Source organism: Ursus arctos, unplaced genomic scaffold (assembly GCF_023065955.2).
Source record: "Ursus arctos isolate Adak ecotype North America unplaced genomic scaffold, UrsArc2.0 scaffold_7, whole genome shotgun sequence".
NCBI classification, from domain to species: Eukaryota; Metazoa; Chordata; class Mammalia; order Carnivora; family Ursidae; genus Ursus; species Ursus arctos.
Window position 1 is genome coordinate 80,726,338 of NW_026623089.1, and position 24,085 is coordinate 80,750,422.

The window sequence follows — 24,085 nt, forward strand, 5'->3', positions numbered from 1 at the left end:
AGTATGTTATTTTTCATGGTTCTCCAGGGAAGTTTTAGATATATAAAACTATGTAACTGTATATAGCTATATATAGCTATATATAGATATATATATAGATATATATATAGATATATATATATACATATATAACTATGTAACTATATATAACTATAACTATATATATATATAACTATGTTTGACTAAATATAGAGAGATATGTAACTCTATGTATTTATATATATAACTATGTAACTATATATGTAACTATGTAACTATATATAGCTATGTATTACTATATTATCTCTGTGTGTGTGTGTGTGTGTGTGTGTATATATATATATAAGAGAAAGAGGAGAGAGAGAAAGACACTTAGGAGGCTGATAAATCCCACAGTCTGACATCTACCATCTATAAGCTGGAAAACCAGGAAAGCCAGCAGTGTAATCAGTGTGAGTCCTGAGTCTGGAGGTAGAAGAAACAGGAATCTGTTCTCCCAAGGCAGGAGAAGGTGGAAGTCTCAGCTCAAGAAGAGCAAGAGAATTCCCTCCCCTTTTTGCTCTATACAGCTCCTGCACGAATTGGATGATGTCCATCTGCACCATTGAAGGTGAATCTTCTTTACTCAGTCTGCCAATTCAAATGTGAATGCCATCCTGAAACACCTGCACAGATGCACCCAGAAATACTGTTTTACTGACTATCTGGACATTCCTTAGCCTAGTCAAGTTGGCATCTAAAATTAACCATCACAGTATTACCATTTTAATTTAATCATTAGTTTTAGGAGGTTTTTTTTTTTTTTAATATTCCTTAGATTTTGTATACATAGATAATCATGTTTCCTCTCAGTAGGATAGTTTTGTTTCTTCTTTTCTGATATGTATGCCTTTTCTTTCTTTCTTTCTTTCTTTCTTTCTTTCTTTCTTTCTTTCTTTCTTTCTTTCTTTCTTTCTTTTTCCCTTGCCTTATTTCACTGGCTAGATCTTCCAGCATTAGGGTGAATAAAGTGCTAAGAGCAGACATCCTTACCTTGTCCTAGATCCTAGAGGGAAAGTACTCCAACTTACACCATTAAGTAGAATGTGAACTACAGGGTTTTTGTAGATTCTATTTTTCTAAATGAAGGAGTTCCTCTTTATTCCTTTTTATTTGAGAGTTTTTATCATGAATGGCTTAAATTTTGTCAAGTGCTTTTACTCCACCAATTGATATGTTCATGTTTTCTCTCATTCTGGTTGTTAATATGGTGGATTGTATTGTTTGATTATCAAATATTGGTCAAACATTGCTTCTCTGAAATGAATCCCACTTAGGCTTGTAATTCTTTTTATATATTTCTACACTCGATTTGACAAGCTTATTAAGGATTTCTGTAATTTTGTTTCTTCGTTTCTTTATTTGTTTCTTTCTCTCTTTCTGAAATTATGTTTGTCTGGGTTTGGAATTAATGTAATACTAGCCTTATAAAATGAATTGGAAAGTATTCCCTCTTTCATCTTCTGGATGGGATTGTGTAGAATTTATGTTCATTCCTCATTAATGGCTTGGTAGAACTCCAGTGATACTATCTGAGCCTGAAGATTACTTTTTTTGGGAGAGTTTTAAATTATGAATTCATTTTTCTGAATAGTTATAGGGCTTGCAAATTATTTAATATTTGGTGAGTTGTGCTAGATTGTGGTAGATTGTTTTTTTAAGGAATTCGTCCATTTTATGTAAGTTGTCCAGTATATGTGTGCACAGTTGTTCTCTGCATTATCTTGTTATCCTTTGGGTGTTGGCAGGATCTATGGTGACATCCTGTTTCATTCCTGATATTGGTAGTTTATGTCTTTCCTCATTTCTTTGTCAGTAGTGCTAGAAGTTTGACAATTTTATTGATATTTTCAAAGAACCAGAAAACACGTTCTTTTAAATTGCACATAGAAAATTCACTAATAGACCATATTCTAGATCAGAACAAAAATCTCCACTTTAAAATCAAATGGAGTGTGTTTTTTTAAATTTATCTTTTGAATTTTTTAATTTATTGATTTTTTAAATTATTATGATATGTTAGTCACCATACAGTACATCATTAGCTTTTGATGTAGTGTTCCATGATTCATTGTTTGCATATAACACCCAATGCTCCATACAATATGTGCCCTCCTTAATACCCTTCACCGGGCTAGCCCATCTCCCCACCCTCTCCCCTCTAAAACCCTCAGTTTGTTTCCCGGAATCCATAGTCTCTCATGGTTCACCTCCCCTCTGAATTCCCCCCCTTCATTTTTCCCTTCCTTCTCCTAATGTCGTCCATGCTATTCCTTATGTTCCACATATAAGTGAAACCGTATGATAATTGTCTTTCTCTGCTTGACTTATTTCACTTAGCATTATCTCCTCCAGTTCCATCCATGTCGATGCATATGGTGGGTATTCATCCTTTCTGATGGCTGAGTAATATTCCATTGTATATATGGACCACATCTTCTTTATCCATTTGTCTGTTGAAGGGCATCTCAGCTTCTTCCACAGTGTGGCTATTGTGGACATTGCTGCTCTGAACTTTGGGATGCAGGTGCCCCTTCTTTTCCCTACGTCTGTATCTTTGGGGTAAATACCCAGTAGCACAATTGCTGGGTCATAGGGTAGCTCTATTTTTAACTTTTTGAGGAACCTCCACAATATTTTCCAAAGTGGCTGTACCAACTTGCATTCCCACCAACAGTGTAAGAGGGTTCCCCTTTCTCCACATCCTCTCCAACGTTTGTTGTTTCTTGCCTGGCCAATTTTTGCCATTTTAACTGGTGTAAGGTGGTATCAGTGTGGTTTGGATTTGAATTTTCTGATGGCTCATGATGTTGAACATTTTTTCATGTGTCTGTTAGCCGTTCGTAGGTTTTCATTGGAAAAGTATCTGTTCATATCTTCTGACCACAGCAGGATCAGTAATAGGTATTTGGAACCAACATATTTGGAAATTAAACAGCATGCCTTAAAATAACCAATGGGTCAGAGAAGAAAAGCCTGGAGAAACTAAAAAAAAAAAAAAGTCTGAAGTTAATGAGAAATGAAAACTGAGTGTGATGGAATATAACTAAAGAAGTGCTTAGATGGAAATTTAAAGTGATCTTTATGTTAGAATGGAAGAAAATTCTCGACCTAAACATCTTAACGTGTACTTTAAGAAGTTATCAAACAATAGCTAATTTAAACCAAACCTAGCAGGAAAAAGAAAATAAAAAGCAAAAGTCAAGGAAATCAAGGCTGGAGCTGCAGTGCTGAGGGTGGGTGCCAGTGGTTGGCGCGGGCCGGGGAGGGGGTGTGCGCAGGTGGCGCTTACAGCTGGGAAAGTCAGCTCTGGACAAGATGCTGAGCTCCTGAAGCCTTGGCAGCCTCAGAGCCAGGATCCCAGCCAGAGAGGGGACAGCACCAGCTAGTCCTTGTTGGGTACTGTCTTCGCTATCAAGCCCCAGGATAATTCCTGGATGTGTTCACCAAGCCCTGGGGAGGTCCTTTTGGAGATTTTGAGTTCACTCTCCCAGAAGGATTTCAAATTGCACAGGAAAAAGCCTTGAGAAAGGATTGCTGGTGGAGCATGAATTCTCTATATTGCCTGCCCCCACACGCTGCTCCTCAGACGCACTCTGGGATTCCTGGCGCAGAGTGGTTGATTTTGTGAAAGTTGCTCACCTGAACCGGAAGAAATCTTGCAGGTGTATTGGCACCAGGGGAGAAAACTTAAACACAAATGTAGAATTATACCAAAGTTTCTGAAAATTACTAGCTGATTAAAAAACTTGTGGGTTCCTTTAATCCAGAAACCCATTGAGTGGTTTAACTGATTATGTTTGACTTTAAAATCAGTGGAATCCATCTAGATAAGAAAAGCATTAAAGAGCAGTGGATCTTACTATTAAAATCTTGGATTTGAGTAGAGCATTTTTTTATGGGGAACAATTTTTCCAAGATTGATAAGCATTTCTTCGCAGAACACTTTTGCCAAAACTTTATTTTCGATAGAGATTCTGTAATAATTGATGGTCTACATGCAGAAGTACTAGAAGTTTTATGCAAGGAGCTGCTTGCACAATTTTTCTTTATCCCAATGCTGGCCAATTGAAATGTCCAGAAAGCTGCTCAGCAGCAGAAAACATATGACGAAGTTAGTGGGATATGTTTTCTTACAGGACTACCCAGAGAACACTAGCTAAAAATTCAGACTGTCATGTAATTCCTTGAGAAACTATTTGACAAATTATCTGGCAGAACTATAAGAGATTTTTAGGAGATATGAGGAAAAAAGTGAAAGGAAATCTTCAAAATTCCAAATGAATGCCTTGGGATTCCCCTCCATCCAGTGGTATGATTTACGCAGAGAGGTAGAATATTGAGCCCAGTGTATATTGACGTGTTTCTCCCTGAAAGCCTGAATGGAAAAAGGTCTAAATATTTTTTTTTTAACTAATTGTTGGGGATTTCATTGTCTGCAGAGCTGCCTGGAAAATGAGGTGTGGTGTGAAGATTTTAGAATATTGGCTGTGGTTCACAAATTCAGAGGACTGCTGGGTGCATTTACTGCAAACAAACCACATCAGGATTGTCATTTTACAATCTGTGGAAGTAGACTGGAAGAAAGAGACTGTTAACTCCATTGTAGTTCTTAAACTGTATCTTCCCCATTCCTCAGGGAGTTTACCAACTTTATTAACTCTTGGAATGATGGAAAAGCTTCCCCCTGAAATGGGGTATACCATACATTCTGTGCTAGGATATACTCATCAACAACACGTCAATGGACCAAATGCCCTACTGATTTTGCTGAGGTTCCTTCTATGCTGATGAAATATTTTCCAAAGTTTATCAAGTGGTTAACCAATTTGCCAGACATTATCAAACTGAGCAGCCACTGCCCAAAAATATGAAGTCTCATCTTTGTGAGAAAGGTTTGTGCTGCAGCCAATAGGCAACTTCAGGTCTTTTATGCCACTTTGCGTCTGCTCCATCATGGGAAGCATCTCTGAGGCAGCCAACCTCAGACATCCCCATGGACACACAGGGTCAAGTTTATAGCTGACCATCTATTGCAAATACTGCCTAGCAGCTGTGAGTCAATCACCTTGTCTGTGATGGTATCACTCTTACCAGACGTCCAGGGTACTAGCTTCCATGGTGTAGAAGGAATGTTTTCTATAGGATCCTTCTAATGGACAGGAATGCTTTCTATAGGATCCTTCTAACAGACGGCAGGTGAGTGCTCTTGCAGGGAGATGCTGGCACGTGGTAGGAACGAAGAGCCCATACTCACACTTCCATGAACTCAAAAGGGCTCTGCTGTTCAGTATGTTTGGGAAATGCCACATAAGCTTTTTTTGTTTCAATTTTTTTTATTTAATTAATGATTTTTTATTATATTATGTTAGTCACCATACAGTATATTCCCGGTTTCCGATGTAAAGCTCGATGATTCATTAGTTGCGTATAACACCCAGTGCACCATGCAATACGTGCCCTCCTTACTACCCATCACTGGTCTATCCCATTCCCCCACCCCTCTCCCCTCTGAGGCCCTCAGTTTGTTTCTAATAGTCCATAGTCTCTCATGTTTCATTCCCCCTTCTGATTACCCCCCCTTTCTTTATCCCTATCTTCCCCTACCGATCTTCCTAGTTCTTATGTTCCATAGATGAGAGAAATCATATGATAGTTGTCTTTCTCTGCTTGACTTATTTCACTTAGCATTATCTCCTCCAGTGCCGTCCATGTTGCAGCAAATGTTGAGAATTCGTTCTTTCTGATAGCTGAGTAATATTCCATTGTATATATGGACCACAGCTTCTTAATCCAGTCATCTGTTGAAGGGCATCTCGGCTGCTTCCACGATTTAGCTATTGTGGACATTGCTGCTATGAACATTGGGGTGCATATGGCCCTTCTCTTCACTACGTCTGTATCTTTGGGGTAAACACCCAGTAGTGCAATGGCTAGATCATAGGGTAGCTCAATTTTTAACTTTTTAAGGGACCTCCACACTGTTTTCCAGAGTGGCTGTACCAACTTGCATTCCCACCAACAATGTAGGAGGGATCCCCTTTCTCCACATCCTCTCCAACAATTGTTGTTTCTTGCCTTGTCTATTTTTGCCATCCTAACTGGCATAAGGTGATATCTCAGTGCGGTTTTGATTTGAATTTCCCTGATGGCTAATGATTTTGAACATTTTTTCATGTGTCTGTTAGCCATTTGTATATCTTCATTGGAAAAGTGTCTGTTCATATCTTCTGCCCATTTTTTTGATTTGTTTATTTGTTTCTCATGTATTGAGTTTGAGAAGTTCTTTGTAGATCTTGGATACCAGTCCTTTATCTGTAGTGTCATTTGCAAATATATTCTCCCATTCTGTGGGCTGCCTCTTAGTTTTTTTGACTGTTTCCTTGGCTGTGCAGAAGCGTTTTATCTTGATGAAGTCCCACAAGTTCATTTTATCTTTTGTTTCTCTTGCCTTTGGGGGTGTGTCATGAAAAAGGTTGCTTTGGCCGATGTCATAGAGGTCACTGCCTATGTTCTTCTCTAGAATTTTGATGGATTCCTGTCTCACATCGAGGTCTTTCATCCATTTGGAGTTTATTTTTGTGTATGGTGTGAGAGAGTGGTCAAGTTTCATTCTTTTGCATGTAGCTGTCCAATTTTCCCAGCACCATTTATTGAAGAGACTGTCTTTTTCACCAGATGTTTTTTCCTGCTTTATCAAAGATTAGTTGCCCAAAGAGCCGAGGGCCCATTTCTGGGTTCTCTATTCTGTTCCATTGGTCTATGGGTCTGTTTTTGTGCCAGTACCATGATGTCTTTGTGATCACAGCTTTGTAGTACAGCTCGACATCCGGCATTGTGATGCCCCCAGCTTTGTTTTTCCTTTTCAACAGTTCCTTGGAGATTCGGGGCCTTTTCTGTTTCCATACAAATTTAAGGACTATTTGTTCCAGTTCTTTGAAAAATGTCCTCGGTATTTTGATCGGGATAGCATTGAAAGTGTAGATTGCTCTGGGTAGCATGGACATTTTAACTATGTTAATTCTTCCGATCCATGAGCATGGAATATTTTTCCATCTTTTTATATCTTCCTCAATGTCTTTCAAGAGTGATTTGTAGTTTCTAGAATATAGGTCCTTTGCGTCTCTGGTAAGTTAATTCCAAGGTAACGTATGGTTTTTGGTGCTATTGTAAATGGGATGGATTCCCTAATTTCTCTTTCTTCAGTCTCGTTATTCGCGTATAGAAATGCAACTGATTTCTGAGTATTGATTTTGTATCCCGCCACATTACTGAATTGCTCTATAACTTCTAATAGTTTGGGAGTGGATTCTTTTGGGCTTTCCATATAGAGTATCATGTCACCTGCAAAGAGAGACATTTTGACTTCTTCTCTGCCGATTTGAATACCTTTGATCCCTTTTTGTTGTCTGATTGCTGTTGCAAGGACTTCTAGTACTATGTTGAATAATAGTGGCGAGAGTGGGCATCCTTGTTGTGTTCCTGATCTTAAGGCGCAAAGGCTTCCAGCTTTTCCCCATTGAGAATAATATTTGCTGTAGGCTTTTCATAGATAGCTTTTATGAGATTGAGAAATGTACCCTCTATCCCCACACTCTGAAGGGTTTTAATCAGGAAAGGATGCTGTTTTGTCAAATGCTTTTTCTGCATCAATTGAGAGGATCATATGGTTCCTGAATCTTTTCTTGTTGATATGACGTATCATGCTAATCGATTTGCGAATGTTGAACCACGCTTGCATCCCAGGTATGAATCTCACTTGGTCATGATGGATAATCCTTTTAATGTACTGTTGGATTCTATTAGCAAGGATCTTGTTGAGGATTTTGGCGTCCATATTCATTAGGGAAATTGGTCTGTAATTCTCCTTTTTGATGGGGTCTTTGCCTGGTTTGGGGATCAAGGTAATATTGGCCTCATAGAATGAGTTTGGTAGCTTTCCTTCTGTTTCTATTTTTTGAAATAGCTTTAGGAGAATAGGTATCATTTCTTCTTTGAATGTTTGGTAGAATTCCCCAGGAAAACTGTCCAGGCCTGGAGTTTTGTTATTTGGAAGGTTGGTTATCACTGACTCAATCTCTTCATAATTAATTGGCCTGTTTAAGGAATCAATTTCTTCCTGTTTCAGTCTTGGTAGTTTATAGGTTTCCAGGAAGGCCTCCATCTCTTCCAGATTGCTTAGTTTTTTGGCATATAGTTGTTGATAATAGTTTCTAATAATCCTTCCAATTTCATTGGTGTTGGTCATGACCTCTCCTTTTTCATTCATAATTTTAATAATTTGGGTCCTTTCTCTTTTCTCTTGGATAAGTTTTGCCAGTGGTCTGTCAATTTTATTGATTCTCTCAAAGAACCAGCTTCTAGTCCTGTTGATTTGCTCTGCTGTGCTTCTGGTTTCTAATTCATTTATTTCTGCTCTCATCTTGGTCAACTGCTTCCTCGTGAGTGGATTAGGCCTGTCCCTCTGTTGCTGTTCCAGCTTCTTGAGGTGAGAATATAAAAACTGCATTTTAGATTTTTCTATTCTTTTGAGTGAGGCTTGGATGGCTATGTATTTCCCCCTTAGGACTGCCTTTGCAGTATCCCATAGGTTTTGGACCATTGTGTTTTCATTTTCGTTGGTCTCCATAAATTGTTTAAATTGATTTTTGATGGGAAATGCCACATAAGCTTTGAAGGTGCACTGTGCACAACTAGAAGACTACAATCATGAAACATATTTAGCATTGCATATGTAACTCAATATTTCCCACCCCCTGTTTAGGAATACCTATTGGTGACATTTTTCAGAACACTAGGAAATAAATGCAAAAAGCATTCAGATGGAAATGACAATCTTACAGATAAAAGGTTCAAAATTTATGTGATTGCAGAACCTAATTGTCCATCAACATAAAAAGCCAGAGACAAGGAAAAACACTTGACTGGTAAAGGCGGGGATGCAAATGACATTCCCAGATATATAAGGGCTCAGGAAATATCTCAACAGTGTACTGTTCTATAAAATTGCTTAAAGAATATATAATCTTGACCAAGTCAAAACAAGGGAAATCTTTAAGGAACTATTGAAAATGTAGAGAAGTCAGTCTCTTTCACTGTATCTGGATAAATCATAGTAGCAAATGATTTAGTTATGAATATTTTTCCTAGTGATGGGAATAAACACACAAGCAATCCTTCTGGCGGAAAAAATTCTCATGAGGTTACGGTTTATCACCAGTTTCCAAAAATCCAACTTGAAGTGCTTATGATTATGGAAAAGACAACCAAACAATAACTAAAAAAGAACCGGAGGAAAACAAATAAAATGTTAACATACCTGTCAAAAAAAGTCAAGGAAATCAAGAACAGTTAAATCAATAAAGCCAAAAATTGCTTCTTTGCAAAGATAATATAATTGATAAAGCTTTAGCCAGACTAATAGAAAAAAATTGAAAAGACAAATATTATAACATAAAGAACAAAGAAGGGAAAGGAAAACCTCACTACAGAACCTATACACAATGCCAGTGTAATAAAAAATATTAAGCAATAAATTTGACAACTTAAATAAAATCCTTAAATTTCTTAAAATACCTAAGCTCACAAGGATCACAAATATCAGTCTGGAGGAAATGAGTTATCGGCCTATATCATACATACATATATATAGAGAGAGAGAGAGAAAGAGAATTCCAGGGTCAGATTCAGATGGCTTATTTAGCAAAATTCTCACCAATACCTAAGAAAAAAATAATATCTATTCTATACAATCTAAACAGAAATTTGAGGAAGAGGGAAACTTCCCATCTCATTTTATGAAGCTAGCATTACTTCAATACCCAAACCAGACAAAGATATTACAAGGAAAGAAAACCACAAACCAATATCCTCCATGTATAAACAAAAACATTCTTAAAAAATTATTAGCAAATCGAACTTAGCAGTATTCTCAGAGAATGCTAAATTGTCGCCCAGTGGAGTTTTTCTAGAAATCACTTCTAATATTGGAAAATCAATCAAAGCAATTCACTATCTACACACAAACTTTTAAAAAATGTAAATGAGAAGGACCTAGAATGGTCAAAATAATTTCAAAAAAATCATATAATTAATATACACTGAATGGGTTTAATTATATAAATAATGCAAAGCGATGATGTTCAAAATGTTTTTTGGGGAAGCGGTAGCTATAGTGGTCAGTGGAACACAATAAATAGTCCCGATGTAGAGTCCACCTGTATACAGTCCATTCATTGTTATAAAGAGGTGAACCAATTGAGTAAGGATGAATCTTTTCAATAATTGGTGCTAGACTATCTGGTCTATATGATGATGATAATAATAATAATAAACATATACTACTGCACATACTGTGTAAGAGTTAACTTGAAATGGATAATAAACATAACTGAAAGAGTTAAAAACATAATTCTTATAGAAGAAAACATAAAAGTATATTTCTGTGATCTTGGCATAAACAAGTATGTCTTAAGTAGGACACACAAAAAAAACAAATAAAAGAAAAAATGATAAGTTGGACTTTATCAGAATTAAAATATTCTGTTTTTTGAAAGATGCTATTAAGAAAATCAGGTGATGGGCATTAAGGAGGGCACGTGATGTGATGAGCACTGGGTGTTATATGAAACGGATACATTACTGAACACTACATCAGAAACTAATGATCTACCATATAAGTTGGCTAATTGAATTTAGATAAAAAGAGGAAAATGAATAGGCAGACCACATACTGGGAGAAAATATTTGCAAACATATTTTATAATGTACTTGTATCCAAAATACAAAAAGAACACTTATAATTCAGTAAGAGACAACCCATTTAAAAAAGAGGAAAGGATTTGACCAGATGTTTCACTAAGGCAGAAGTGTTAATGGTCAATAAGCAATAGGAAAGGATTCTTAACATTGTTAGTCATCAGGAAAATGCAAATTAAAATCACAAAATTATGATAATACATAGGAGAATGGCAAAATTAAAAAGACGGACCAGATCACGTCCTGGCAAGACTGGAGCAACGTGATACAGCATATAGTGCTGGTGAGAGTGCAAACTTGCATCACCGCTTGGTAAAACTCGCCAGCAACGTCTTAGAAAGGTAGATGCGCACCTACCATTCTACCTAACAGTCTCATTCCTAGGTGAAAACTGGGATGCTCCTTGAAATAAAAAATGAATAAACTACTGATAAACGCAGCAAAATTAATGAATCTCAAAACGACTAAAGCTAAATGCAAGAAGCCAAAAGCAAAATGCTACTTTATGCTTTATTTCATTTATATGACTTTCTGGAATAGATAAAATTACAACAGAAAACAAAGTAGTGGCAGCTAGTTTTTGGAGATTGATTGCCAAGTGTCATGAGAGAATTTAAGGTGCTTAGTAAATATTCTGACTATTTTGATAGTTACCTGACTGTATGTATTTACCCAAGGTTATGGAACTTTATGCTTTAAAACAGTGAATTTCGTTGTGTGTAAATTAGACCTCAATATAACTCACTTAAAAAGCTATCTTTTTATTCCACCGGCTGATCGACCTACCAAAGTAGCCACTAAAACTACACTCCATTGTCATTACTTCTACCTCGAATTTATTTGCTGGGTGACAGTTTGGGAAGTTTGAGCATAGGGATAGGAGGTCAGCAGCATGGGTAAAAGCTGTGTGAACTATGTTGAATAATTGTTGCTCTGGGAGCTTTTAATGAAAGTTACTGGCCAAGAGTCTCTGTACTTTAATAGATTGTAACTCTTATTAAAAGAAGTTTTTTTTTTTTATGTTTTTGGTTTTGGTTTTTGTGGGTCCTTTTTTGTGATCCTATGGACTAATAGAGTATTGGGTGCTTAATAAATGTTTCTTAAATGACTGAAGAAATGCATTTAAGAATTATAGTGACAAAGTAATCAGAAATGTTAGAAATGGATGTTTCAAAAAACTAGTATGGCCTACAAGAAAACGTTCACATGGATACTTAAGTGACTTCATTTCAGTGGTTTTCAGCTGCTGGGATTGAGAGAGATGGCAGGTCCACCTTTTATAGCAGATATTTTGTAAATGTCTGAGAGTATTTTAGGCTGTAAAGATGATTAAGGCGTGCTACTGACATTCAGTGGATGTGGGCCAGGTATGATGTTTTCTGGCCATGCCTGGGATAGTTCTGTGCAATTAAATTTCATCCTGTGTCTTTCTTGATTTTAGAACATCATATAGGTGAAACACATCTTTATAATTATCCAAGCTGGGAAATAACTCATTTTACACATAAATAGAAAACAAATATTTGTGCATAGCTTAATGCACTCTGAGCTTTCTAAGAATGTAACACCATGCAAATTGAGAGAAAAGTATAATTCATTTCATTAGAACTTTATTGAGAAGCATTCACCACTTGGAAAAATAATTTGGTGCCATGAATGTTGTTGATTCTGGAATAAAACCTGTCTATGTAATAATGTGTTTGTAGCTGTTGCATTTCCAGTGATACATTCTGTAAGTGCAAGCATCTGTGATCTTCATGATCCCTCCTTGTGTAGTCTTGTCTAGCATTTGCATACTGAAAACACAATCCTTTTTGTAAGTTGTTTTTTTCCTTTCTCCTTTATGCAGTAATTTGGGCATTATATTGATTTCCCTAAAATTATAGGTATATAGGTACGTTTTATTCTGTATACATTTTCTTTTAGCCTAAGGAGCAATAGATGTGATAGAATTGGAAACAACTTATAAGTCATCCCTGAGCTACTTAATATTTCTCTTCAGTGTATATGCATGATACAGTTCCAATTATCCCAAATTTTATTCTCCTATTTTAGTTTCTTATTATGCTTTTAAAATTTGTCTACAGCTTTGTTGAGGTATAACTGACAAATACAATCATAAGTTATTTAAAATGTACAATGTGATGATTTGATATATGCATATACTGTGAAAAGATACCCCTATCATGTTAATTAACACATCTATCACTTCACATATTTACTTTTCTGTTGTTGTTAAGAACATCTAAGTTTGACTCTTTTAGCAAATTTCAATTACAAAATACAGCATTCCCAGCAATCTTGTCTATGGTACACATTAGATCTTCAGAACTTATTCATCTTATAACTGAAAGGTGGTACTCTTTTATGTCTTATTTTAGTTATTAATTTGAAATGGCTTCCACCCATATCAAATACTTTATCTGTCATATTTAACCGTAAAAATGGTAAGTAGCAAGAAGAGCACAACCTTTCCAAAGGAATTAAGCCACACATTTCAAATACTTAAGATTTATAATTCATATGACCTTCCTTAAAGATAACAGAATATTTAATGTCTTAAATTTAACACTAGAAAACTTATGTGAGCCTTGTAATAGAAGAAAAAAAATTAAAAAGAAAATAGGGAAAAAAAGATTTGGTGTCAAAGAAATCAAGAGATTAATAATTGATCTAATAAACATAGTGATATGAATAATAGAGAAACACCTAACGTAAAATTCAAACTTTCTGGTATGAAATAAGAGTCCTTCTTTCCAATCTTTTTTTACTACTTTTTATGGACTGTATTGCATTTCTTCCAGAATTCATATGTTGAAGTCCTAACCCCACAATGTGACTATATTTGGAGATAGTGCCTTTAAGGAGGTAAAGTTAAATGAGATCATAAGGATGGGGTTCTACTCCCTTAAGACTGGTATCTTCATAAGAAGAGGCAGAGACTCCTAAGAGCTCTTTCTCAGTGCACACATGTGAGAACACAGCAAGAAGGCAGCCATCTGCAAGTCAGGAAGAGCGTCCTCACCGGAAAATGGATTTTCCACCAACCAGATTTTGAAATTCTAGCCTCCAGAATTGTGAGAAAATAGAAATTATTTTATTTTATTTTATTTTATTTTATTTATTTTATCTTATTTTATTTTTAGAGAGAGAGAGAGCATGTGCACATGAGCAAGAGGGTGGGGAGCAGAGGGAGAGGGGGAGAGAGAATCTCAGGCAGGCTCCTGGCTCAGGGCAAAGCCTGATGCAGGGCTCCATCTCACGACCCTGAGATCATGACCTGAGCCACAATCAAGAGTCAGAGGCTTATCTGACTAAGCCACCCAGGTGCCCCAAGAAAATAAATTTCTGTTGTTTAAGCCCCAACCCCCCCAAGCTGGAGGTATTTTGTTATGGCAGTCTTACCAGAGCAACACAATACTTACTGTCCCCACTAGCCATTTTTAGCTCCCAGAACAGAACATATGTGCCTTTGAGCTCATCATATATTCCCAGATGTAGTTTGTATGTTGGGTACTGTTTCAGTTGCTAGAGATATAGCAGTGTACTAGATATATATAAGTTCCAACCTCATAGAACATATTCTAGTAGGAAAGAGAAAGGTAAATAGGTTAATAATTTCATAATGTGATATCAGTTAAATGCTAGGACAATGATGATAAAGAATAAGGAGGACCATAATGGTAGATATGACTACTATAAAGAAATGAAGAGTTCTTTCTGAGGAGAAGGCAGCTGGACAGAAACATGAATAAAATGAGTGAAGGGAGTGGAGTGACAGCGGACCCATAGCAAGTTCAAAAGCCTCAAGGTGGAAATGTGCTTGGGACCTTTAAAGAATCACCCAAAGGCTGGAGTCCTGAGCTCTGTGAACAGGTGAGAGAAACAAGATAACTGGAGGAATATGAGGCTTTGGTAGGAATTTTGGAGAGAGTATGGGAAAAGGGTGTTTCCATGATCCCATACAGTTGTAAGGCTATTTGGGCAATAGTTGGAATAACTGAATTTAAGAGGGACAAGAGGGGAATGAAGGAAAACAACCAGGGTATTATTAATAAGAAACAATCTCCCTGTATTTTCTCATTTTTAATTCTTCAACGATGGCCAATGGGGTCTAGCCCCTCAGATGCTGCAGTTGTGGAAGAAGAACAAAATAAGAAGAAAATAAGAAGACAATGAAACAGTATAAATTAATCCCCAAGTTAATATAAAGTGGTTTCAGGGAGTCAGATAAAGACAACTGTTCCATAAACAAATTTACTCCAATCAACCAAGGATATAGTGAGGCCAGCATTAAGACTTGGATGAAATTAAATTCTTGTTCTAGTAAGAAATTGTGATTCTGAAATCAGTAGTTGCACATGTGATCTTTAAAAATACAGATGCATATTTTAATAGGTTTTGGCTGTTCATGAAAAAAAGCCAGTTATATAAAGTTATTAACAATTATTTCAGTCATATTAAATACAATCAACTGAGTCATGCCTAACATCAAGTAAGAAATTCCATCTTGAAAGGGAGTGAACCAGAATCGTATCTGTCAACCAGGATGAAATACTATCTTCGATACACTATATGGTAAACATTAAGTTTTTGTGTGTGTGTGTGTCTGAGTTTAGGAGAATTTCTTTCATATATTGAAAAAAAAATTTAGCAATCATGTCACCTAGAATACACACTTTTAAAATAAATGTTAGGAAATGTCATTAATTACAGTCATTTTTATGCCTTTATTGTACTAAGTGATTAAACAATTAAATGTCTAAATGACACAATAATACCCATATTTCCAAAACCAAGTTCATTGCCATTCCCTAAAGAACTGCTTCACTAATTGTCCTTTATACCTCATATTTTTTCCAGGCTGAAGAGGAGAGATAATGTTTTATTAGTAAAATATTGAATATTTTTTCTGGTTTTGCCTGTATCTACCAAATTTCCTGAATTGTCAAACTGCAATCAATCCTCTAAGGGTTGTTCACATATACTACCATAAACAATGGGGTATTTTTTGTTCGTTTTTGTTTGTTTTCTTTTCCTATCAGCAATGATCACATGGATCTCTGCTGTTTCTGATGCAAAATTTCTCCTTCATTATCCAATAGGTTTCCAAAAGTGTCTGCATTGGAAAATACTGCCCATGAAAACCTTACGAGCATTTAATCTATGATCCCTCAATGTTGTCAGTACCAAAAAAATCATTTTAAAGTCACTGGTGTTTGGACCCCTTCCTCCTTTTTTTCTTCCAGAGGCATCCTCTGTTTGGGGAAAACTGGGCTAGTGGATTCAACAAGTAATGTGCACTGTGTTGTATCCAAATGCAAGCCATATCCCCCCATGTTTAAACATGAACGTTCTGCCAAGTTTGTGCACACCAGCTCTCTGTTAGAATAAATTTCTTATCATGAAAATTCTTAGCCTTCAAATCTCTGAATGAATCAAAATGATTAAAATTTAACTCTGAATGAGTCGGAATGATTGACTCTCAAACATCCATATCATCCCAAATTGAGAATTCAGGTCACTGAGGTAAACTAAAGCCCCATGAGTGAATGGCTTAAAGTTGCAGAATAGGACAAAATCCTGACTAATAAGACATGAAAGGAAATTGAAGGTGGGGCTTCGAATAAGTTTACTTATTCCTAAAATGAAACAATATGACAAATAGTTCATTTTCTCAATTTTTCATATGTTATTATAATTCCTAGAACTGCTGCAACCATCTGGGATCACAAAGGCATCCCCTTGTGCCCCCCCAGGAGATGGCAGAGAGGAGGAGAAAGTACCCTTGACAGTAATGACCAAGCTGACTGAAGTTCACAGCTAGTATTACTCTTAGTTCTCCCCATGCTGTCATGAAATGGAAACATGTAATTGCATGAAATCAACAAGTGAAGCAAGTAATTTATCTAAAAAAAAGCTGCTTTCATTTATGAATATTTTTTGAAGAATCATTAATTGAGCACCAACTCTATGTTACAACAGCTGGTCTCAAGGAGCTCTGGGTGTGGTCGAATGCATGTGTGGCAGAATATGTACGTTCAAGAAACTCCACAGCTAAGACACCAAAAATTTTGTCAAATCTAGTAAAGTTGGCCTGTTAAAAGACATACCTAATTAAGATTGAAGAAAATCATACTATAAACATATTTTCCTCCACAGATGGAAAAAAGTCTTCCATGTTGGTTTCTGACAACTCCTGGACTGGAAACTGTTTCGTTATTCTTTGTATTTCCAGCAGTTTCCTAACACCTGATCCATAGTAGGCTTTAACAGATACATGCACAAACAACAAAACAAAACAAAATGTAATTGGAGATAAAAACAGATTATTCCTATTTACCTATCATTAGGAGGTTTATGGAGTTGGGATGAAGTATAAATTACATTCTGTTTGAACTTTTAAAAAGTTCATATTTTGATTACCATTTTTTTTGTAGACATTCATCTAAAAATGAAGTAGCTTTCTTATTTGCAACAAGTTATCATTTTATATTTATTCTTATATTGCCATTGTGTTATGCTTGTTTAAACCTACATTAGAGGGGTGCCTGGGTGGCTCAGTCAGTTAAGCGACCAACTCATGATTTTGGCTCAGGTCGTGATCTCAGGGTTGTGGGATCCAGCCCCACCCCGAGCCCCACCTTGGGCTCCACGCTCAGTGTGAAGTCTGCTTGAGATTCTTTCTCTTCCTCTCCCTCTGCTCCACCCCTCCTCTCTCATATAAATAAATAAAATCTTTAAAAAAAAACCCTACATTAGATTGATAAAATTAATCATCCTATGTTTTTATTTCCTAAAATAAGTACCACAAATTTAATAATACATATATCAATATCAATATTTTGTTTTTGCAAATCAATACATGGTTGAGATGTTTTTTAATTATGCAGATGATGGCGATTTGCAAATTTCAATTAACAAAGGCATAATTAGTAAGCTTGGTGTCGGATGTCCCTCGATAGTTAAATCAGATTTCAGTGGTAATATCCTACCTGGCATCTATGCAAAGATTCTTGGCATTGATGTAAAAATCTGCCATGGCAATCTAGACATGCTTCCTTTGTATTCTCTGAGAATTGGCTCTGTTCTTATTTTCTGCCATCAACCCAGTGAGAAATTCAGAGAAATTGCCAGATGGCTCATCCTGTGAAGAACTTTATGTAATCAGGAAGAATTTTGAAATAAAGCAAGGCTTGGCAGAAACCAGTTAGCAGAACTCATCATTATTGCTGTTGTTTGAAGATCTGTTGTCCTGTTCTCAGGGCAAAAATGCAATGGCTGGAAACTCAGATTTCCACAGAGGGAGCTACCATAAATTCATTTTATTTATAGGGAACTTTACTAATTACCCTTTATAACATCTTTCAGGTTACCTCTATGTTCAATACTTGATTTAATTGAGGACACTCAATCCTCAGAAAATTTAGTAACTGAACATTCACTGCAATTTTTAGATTTAAGACCCTTGAGACTGAGACTTTTATATATAATAATGTACATCAATGTGACAAATTAACAATATTATTTTTGTTGGAAAAGTATGAAAAGAAAAACATGAACCGTCGTGCTGTTAACACTGTACATCTCTACACAAACTCAGACATTTATTATTACCTGTCAAATTAATCTAAATAATAAACATTAATTTTCACTGGATTATTTTGTATTTAAGAATCTATGTTTTTCTAATTATTTACCAAGTCTAATACAAACTCTGGAATTTGGAACCATTCCTTATTTAATGGTCATTCTTGTTTCAACTCCTAACACACCCGCATGTCCACGGTCAGTTCAATAATAGCAAATTCCACATGCTGACCCCCTACTTAGAATGTATTGTCTCTTTTATGTCAACCCAAATTCTATGTTAATTTCAAGCCCTGTTTTTCATCCTACCACATTTCCCTAGTCATTCTTGTTAGTTTTCTCATAACCTCCTTTAGTGTTTTAAAAAAAAAATAGATCTATCATTTGAGAGAGTGAGTAAGCATGGAGGTGGGTGGGCGGGGGAGGGACAGAGGGAGAGAGAGTCTTAAGCAGACTCTGCCTTGAGCATGGAGCCCCACACAGAGCTTGATATGACATCCCTGAGTTCACGACCCTAAGACCAATGCCTGAGCCAAAACCAAGAGTCAGTCGCTTAACTGAATGAGCCACCCAGGAGCCCATCTTTTGGTGTTCCTTGAATACTTGTCCTCTGCTTTCCTCTTGCTTTTTATTTTAAAGAGTCTTTCAGGGTCATTGAAATCATTGCTATTTCCTTTTATCTTTGTTTTATGCATCTTCTTTTGTTTTTAATTGTCATTTATAGTCTGATCAATCCCCAGTCCAATCTCTAGCAAAGACCCCTCTTGCAAGCAAGCCACAAACCTGTTTAACCACCTGCCTATCTCATATCTTCACGTGGATGTCTTACAGAGGTCGCATATCTCAAAAATTCTCCAAATGGATCTCATCATCCCTTTTGCATGGAAACTTGTACTTCTGTCATCTGCTACCTATGCCAGAACTTGGAGGTCCTTGTTGACTCTTACTCACCCTTAGACTAGCTCCCCAACCTATAATCAATAAATTAAATGTAGTTTCTACATATAGCTCCAAATCTTAAAGATCTACTATTCTATTTTCCTACTTATGTTACCACAAGTTAATGCCCACTCTTACCTGGTTTACTAAAACAGCGTTCTTATTGGATGCCCTACACCTATCTTTCCCCCTACCCATTACTACTTTACCTAGCCACTTCACTTAGCTATATCCACTGTTCTTTTAGGTCTCAGATACTGGAGGTAAGCTCCCCATATTACATTCGAGTCTTCTAATTTATGCTTCCATATAAACTGTATTTATGTTTGTTAGCATACTTGTTTTTTAGAATTACTGGTCCAGTGCCTGTTTTCCCACCTGAATTGTAAGATTCGTGAGTGACCAAATGCAATTGATGGAATAATGGTCTCCTAACAACGATTCATCCACACCTGATTTCAATGGTTTAGATATTGAGACTTGGGGATTTTGAATTGATGATACTTAAATGAGATTTTTAGGTGGAGTGAATGTACTTTGTGTGGGGGTTGGACGTGGAGGTCTGGGATTAGACTGTGGTAGGCAGAATAATGGCCCACTAAAGATGCCCGCATCTTAATCCCCTGAACCCATGAATGTGTTAAATTACATGGGTGGCAGGATTTTCCAATGTAAATAAGGTAATGGACCTTAAAGTAAGATTATCCTGGATTTATCCAAGTGGGCCCAATCTAATCACAGGAGACATCAAAAGCCAAGGACTTCCTTAGGATATAAGTTTTCCACAACTTTGGGTAAATACTAAGAAGTGCGATTGCTGGATCATTTGGTAGAAATATGTTTAGTTTGTGAGAAAACACCCAACTGTTCCAAAACGACTACCATTTTGCATTCTCATCAGCAGTGAATGAGGGTTCTCGCAGCTCAACAGCCTCGCCAGCATGTGGTGGTGTCGTTTTGTCCAGTACAGTAGGTGTCTAGTGATAACTCTTTATTTTACTGGCTCATGTTTTTTTAAATCAGAAAGTATTTAAAGGTTTTAAGTTTGTTTATAGAGTCAGTACCTTTTCAACTTTTTTCCCACTGCACTTGAGCAGTTTTTTAACAGAATACAGGATATTCCTTTAGAACTTAAAAATATAGCTAATTTTTCTTCTTCTGGAATCATGTGTTACTAATGAGAAATATGATGAAAATTCATTATCTTTCTTGTATGGTCAGATTCAAAGTGTTTGGGATTTTCTTTTAATGTAGAGTTCAGAATTACTACAGGATGTTACTAGCTATTATTATTATTATTAATATTATTACTGTTATTTATTTTATTTTCATTCTTTTTTCTCAGCACTTGGTGAGCCTATAACAGACTGAAGATTGATTTCAATTCTGCTTTTAAGAATGATCTATTTTCTCCTTCCTCTCTCCCTCCCTCTCTCCCTTCTCTTCTGCTTTCCATTCTTCCTGTATTCTATCTTTTCTCACACTGTAGAACTCATTCCTTATAGAAGAAATTGGACCCCTTTGATGTATTTTCAGTCTTTTGTTTCATACTTTCTATATCCTATTTCTTTAGTGTTAATCCCTTATTTTTTTCACTTTTTATGTTTATCTTCCTTTTTATTTACTGAACTTTTGTTTGCTTTGTTTTAGTTTATTACAAATTGATTTTGAATTTCCAATAGCTCTTAGTTCTAATTGGTCCTATTTCATAACATGCAATTATTTTTATGTAAGTTTATTATGGATAAAGTTATACAAAATTCTTCCCAGCATATATAATTGTACTTAACTTAAAGTTTTTTCTTGGTCATATTATTTTTTCAGATTTTAATTTTTGTTTGAAGAGATTTGTTTGATTATCTTCGTACATGAAATGTATTCCTTGAGCATCTGCTCAAGGTACTGGAGGAAAGGAGCTAGATATGTTTCTGCACATGATATATATTCTGGAAATACTGTTTTGCTTTCTGGAATGTCTGATTACCTGGAAAACTGATGAGACTCTGGTTCCAGCATCCAACTCCACAGTTCTTGGGCAGAGAAAGAAGAGGAATAGAACACCCTCACTGTCCTGGGACATATCTGCTGGAGATTGCCACAGATCACACCTCTTCTGGGCCTTGGTTGTTCTTTTACCTTTGTAGTCTTCTCTTGCATCTGTTTATGCCCAGGCCTCTGTGCAGCTTTGCTTCTGTACTGATCTTACCCTTTGCTTCTGTACTGATCTCTTTTAGTATTTCCAGGAACTTCTCAAAATCAGATGTTTATGGTTCCATTTCTAGTTGTTGTTTTTCTGATGGATTTAAGATTTGTAATTTTATATAGATAATATTCTGCAATTTCTTTTTTTTTACAAATCTGTGTTGGGGATGGTAGACATAAATAGTAGCTAAGATTTTTAAAAGGTGAAATGTGATCAAATTAAGAAACAGTTAAATAAACAGAGGCCACTGAGTGTGATGGCTAGTGCATAGCTTTTCAACCTGATGCTTACAAAGACTGCAAAGAAGTAAAGGAAGACTTTTAGTCAAATGTTTATTTTTTTAAACGAGGTTATAAAAAGAAGCATATTTAAATATAAGGGATGGTTTTAACTCTTTGAAATATCTTAAGATGATATGGAAGAGAAATATACCCAAATAACATATCATTAGCTAAATTAGTGGCAATGTCTTTTTCTGTTTTCTCTAGTTTTCTCATAAGTGATTATTATTTTATTGTTAAATGATAATATATAGTCATATTTTTCATTGGAAAATATATTATTTGGAAGTCATCTCATTAAGTATAATGGTTGTTTTTCTTTATGTCTTTTCTTGACACCTTGATTTGCTAGATGATTGAAAGAGAGAGGCTCAGTCCTATAAGACTCTCACGAGATGTGTACGTTTTCAGTATGAAATACTGTGCTCATACATAGCTTGGTAGTTTTGGTAAACTTTTAAGCTGCATATGGTTAAATAAAAATAAATTGCTTCAAATTCCAAATATTTTTTAAAAATTACTATGATAAATCCTGGATAAATTATTCTGGAAGATTTTCTTTTTTTTTTTTTTAAGATTTTATTTATTTATTCGACAGAGATAGAGACAGCCAGTGAGAGAGGGAACACAAGCAGGGGGAGTGGGAGAGGAAGAAGCAGGCTTATAGCGGAGGAGCCTGATGTGGGGCTCGATCCCAGAATGCCGGGATCACTCCCTGAGCCTAAGGCAGATGCTTAACCGCTGTGCCACCCAGGCGCCCCTGGAAGATTTTCTTATTTGGATGCTTGTAGATATTTTCTAACTAAAATTGGTGGATCAAAATTCAAATTAAAAATGTTGACCATATCTCAGTTTGGAAATGAAGTGCATCATCATTTCCTATTCACATAAAATAGATTTTAAGGCAGGACTCTCCCCTGCATTGGTTGCAACTGAAGTGTCAGTATGATAGCTATTCATTCCCAAAATGAGTTTGAGAGAGTTTGCTATATGCAGAAATTACAAGGGAATATTTCAGGAACTGGTTCCATGAGCCTTGGACTCTTCAACATGATAAAGGATATAAAAATAGGTCAGAATGGAAAGAGATGGAGGATATTTTGAAGAGGTTTTTTTTGAAAGTGTATTTGTCAGACTAAGTCTGCTCGTAAGAAAGAATGGTGGAATTATTACTTCCTTCACCTCATGCCAGCAAGAGCATGGCTCTAAGATCTTCAAGTTTGTGTACCTCTAAAGACACAAGAAGTCAAAATGGTGGAGCTAACATAGAACATGGTAGAAGGTCAGAAGTGGCTGCATTTAGAGTCATCTCCAGATTCAGAGTGTATAGAGACAAGGAAAGTATACTTTTTATGAATGATTATAGGCCAGATGGGGGACTTTCTCAATGTGTGACTTGAGGAAAACACATAAAGTGATACCAAATTCCCAGTGTGGCTTTGTTACAAGGACTAACACTCAGTTCCTAGATAGAAAGGAATTTAAGCACTGCATAGACCGCCGACGCTCTACATTTATAGGAGCTATACCCGGTTTTCTGATCCATCTCAGTGATTCACAACAAACATTTATTTCTTGTTCATATTATGTAGAGGTGGTGGTGCATCAGCTATCATGGCAACATCCCACCAGGACAGGTCCCAAGCTGTAGGAGGAGCCCCTATTTGGGTCTTGCTTTTGTCAGGCAGAGGGAAAAGGGAAGACATATCTCTTAGTTTTTGCTCTGATTGATAAACACCATCTTCCAGGAACATTTCTATTGGTCCAAATAAGTCATGTGACAAGACAATGGAGAAGAAATATTCTCTTCCTACTGGGAGGAAACACAAACAACATGGAAACAGGCAGTGCTGCATAAGCCTTCTATTACAAGACAATGATAATGTGACTTACAAAGGAAGACTTTATCATTGTCCATAAGATTGTTCTGTGAGTTACTTTTCATTTAGTGATCTTTTAACCTGATATTGGAAAAGGCTCTTACTCCACTTTAAGAAGATACAAGACTTTGAATTAGAATAAAAGCTAAGCCAGGAGTAGCAAAATAGATCAAGAAAAGTTAGAATGATATTTGACTTCAATGAATCAGAATTTATTAAATTTAATAAAAGATACATTGCATAACAGAACAATCAATAATACAGAGGAAACAGTGTGATAGCATCTTTGTGAACTTAATGATTACCTTGGTACCTATAACTCTGAAATATTCCTCAAAGATATTCTCATGTAAGTGGGTTTTTATTTTTTTTAATTTTTTTAAATTTAAATTCAATTAGCCGAAGTATTATTTTTT

At 36.1% G+C, this 24,085-nt stretch overlaps 1 pseudogene; it reads left to right on the top strand.

Moving 5' to 3' along the window:
• Positions 1-5,196, top strand: part of LOC113259268 (mitochondrial intermediate peptidase-like) — a 53,433-nt pseudogene extending 48,237 nt beyond the window's left edge.
• Positions 5,197-24,085: the final 18,889 nt, after the last annotated feature.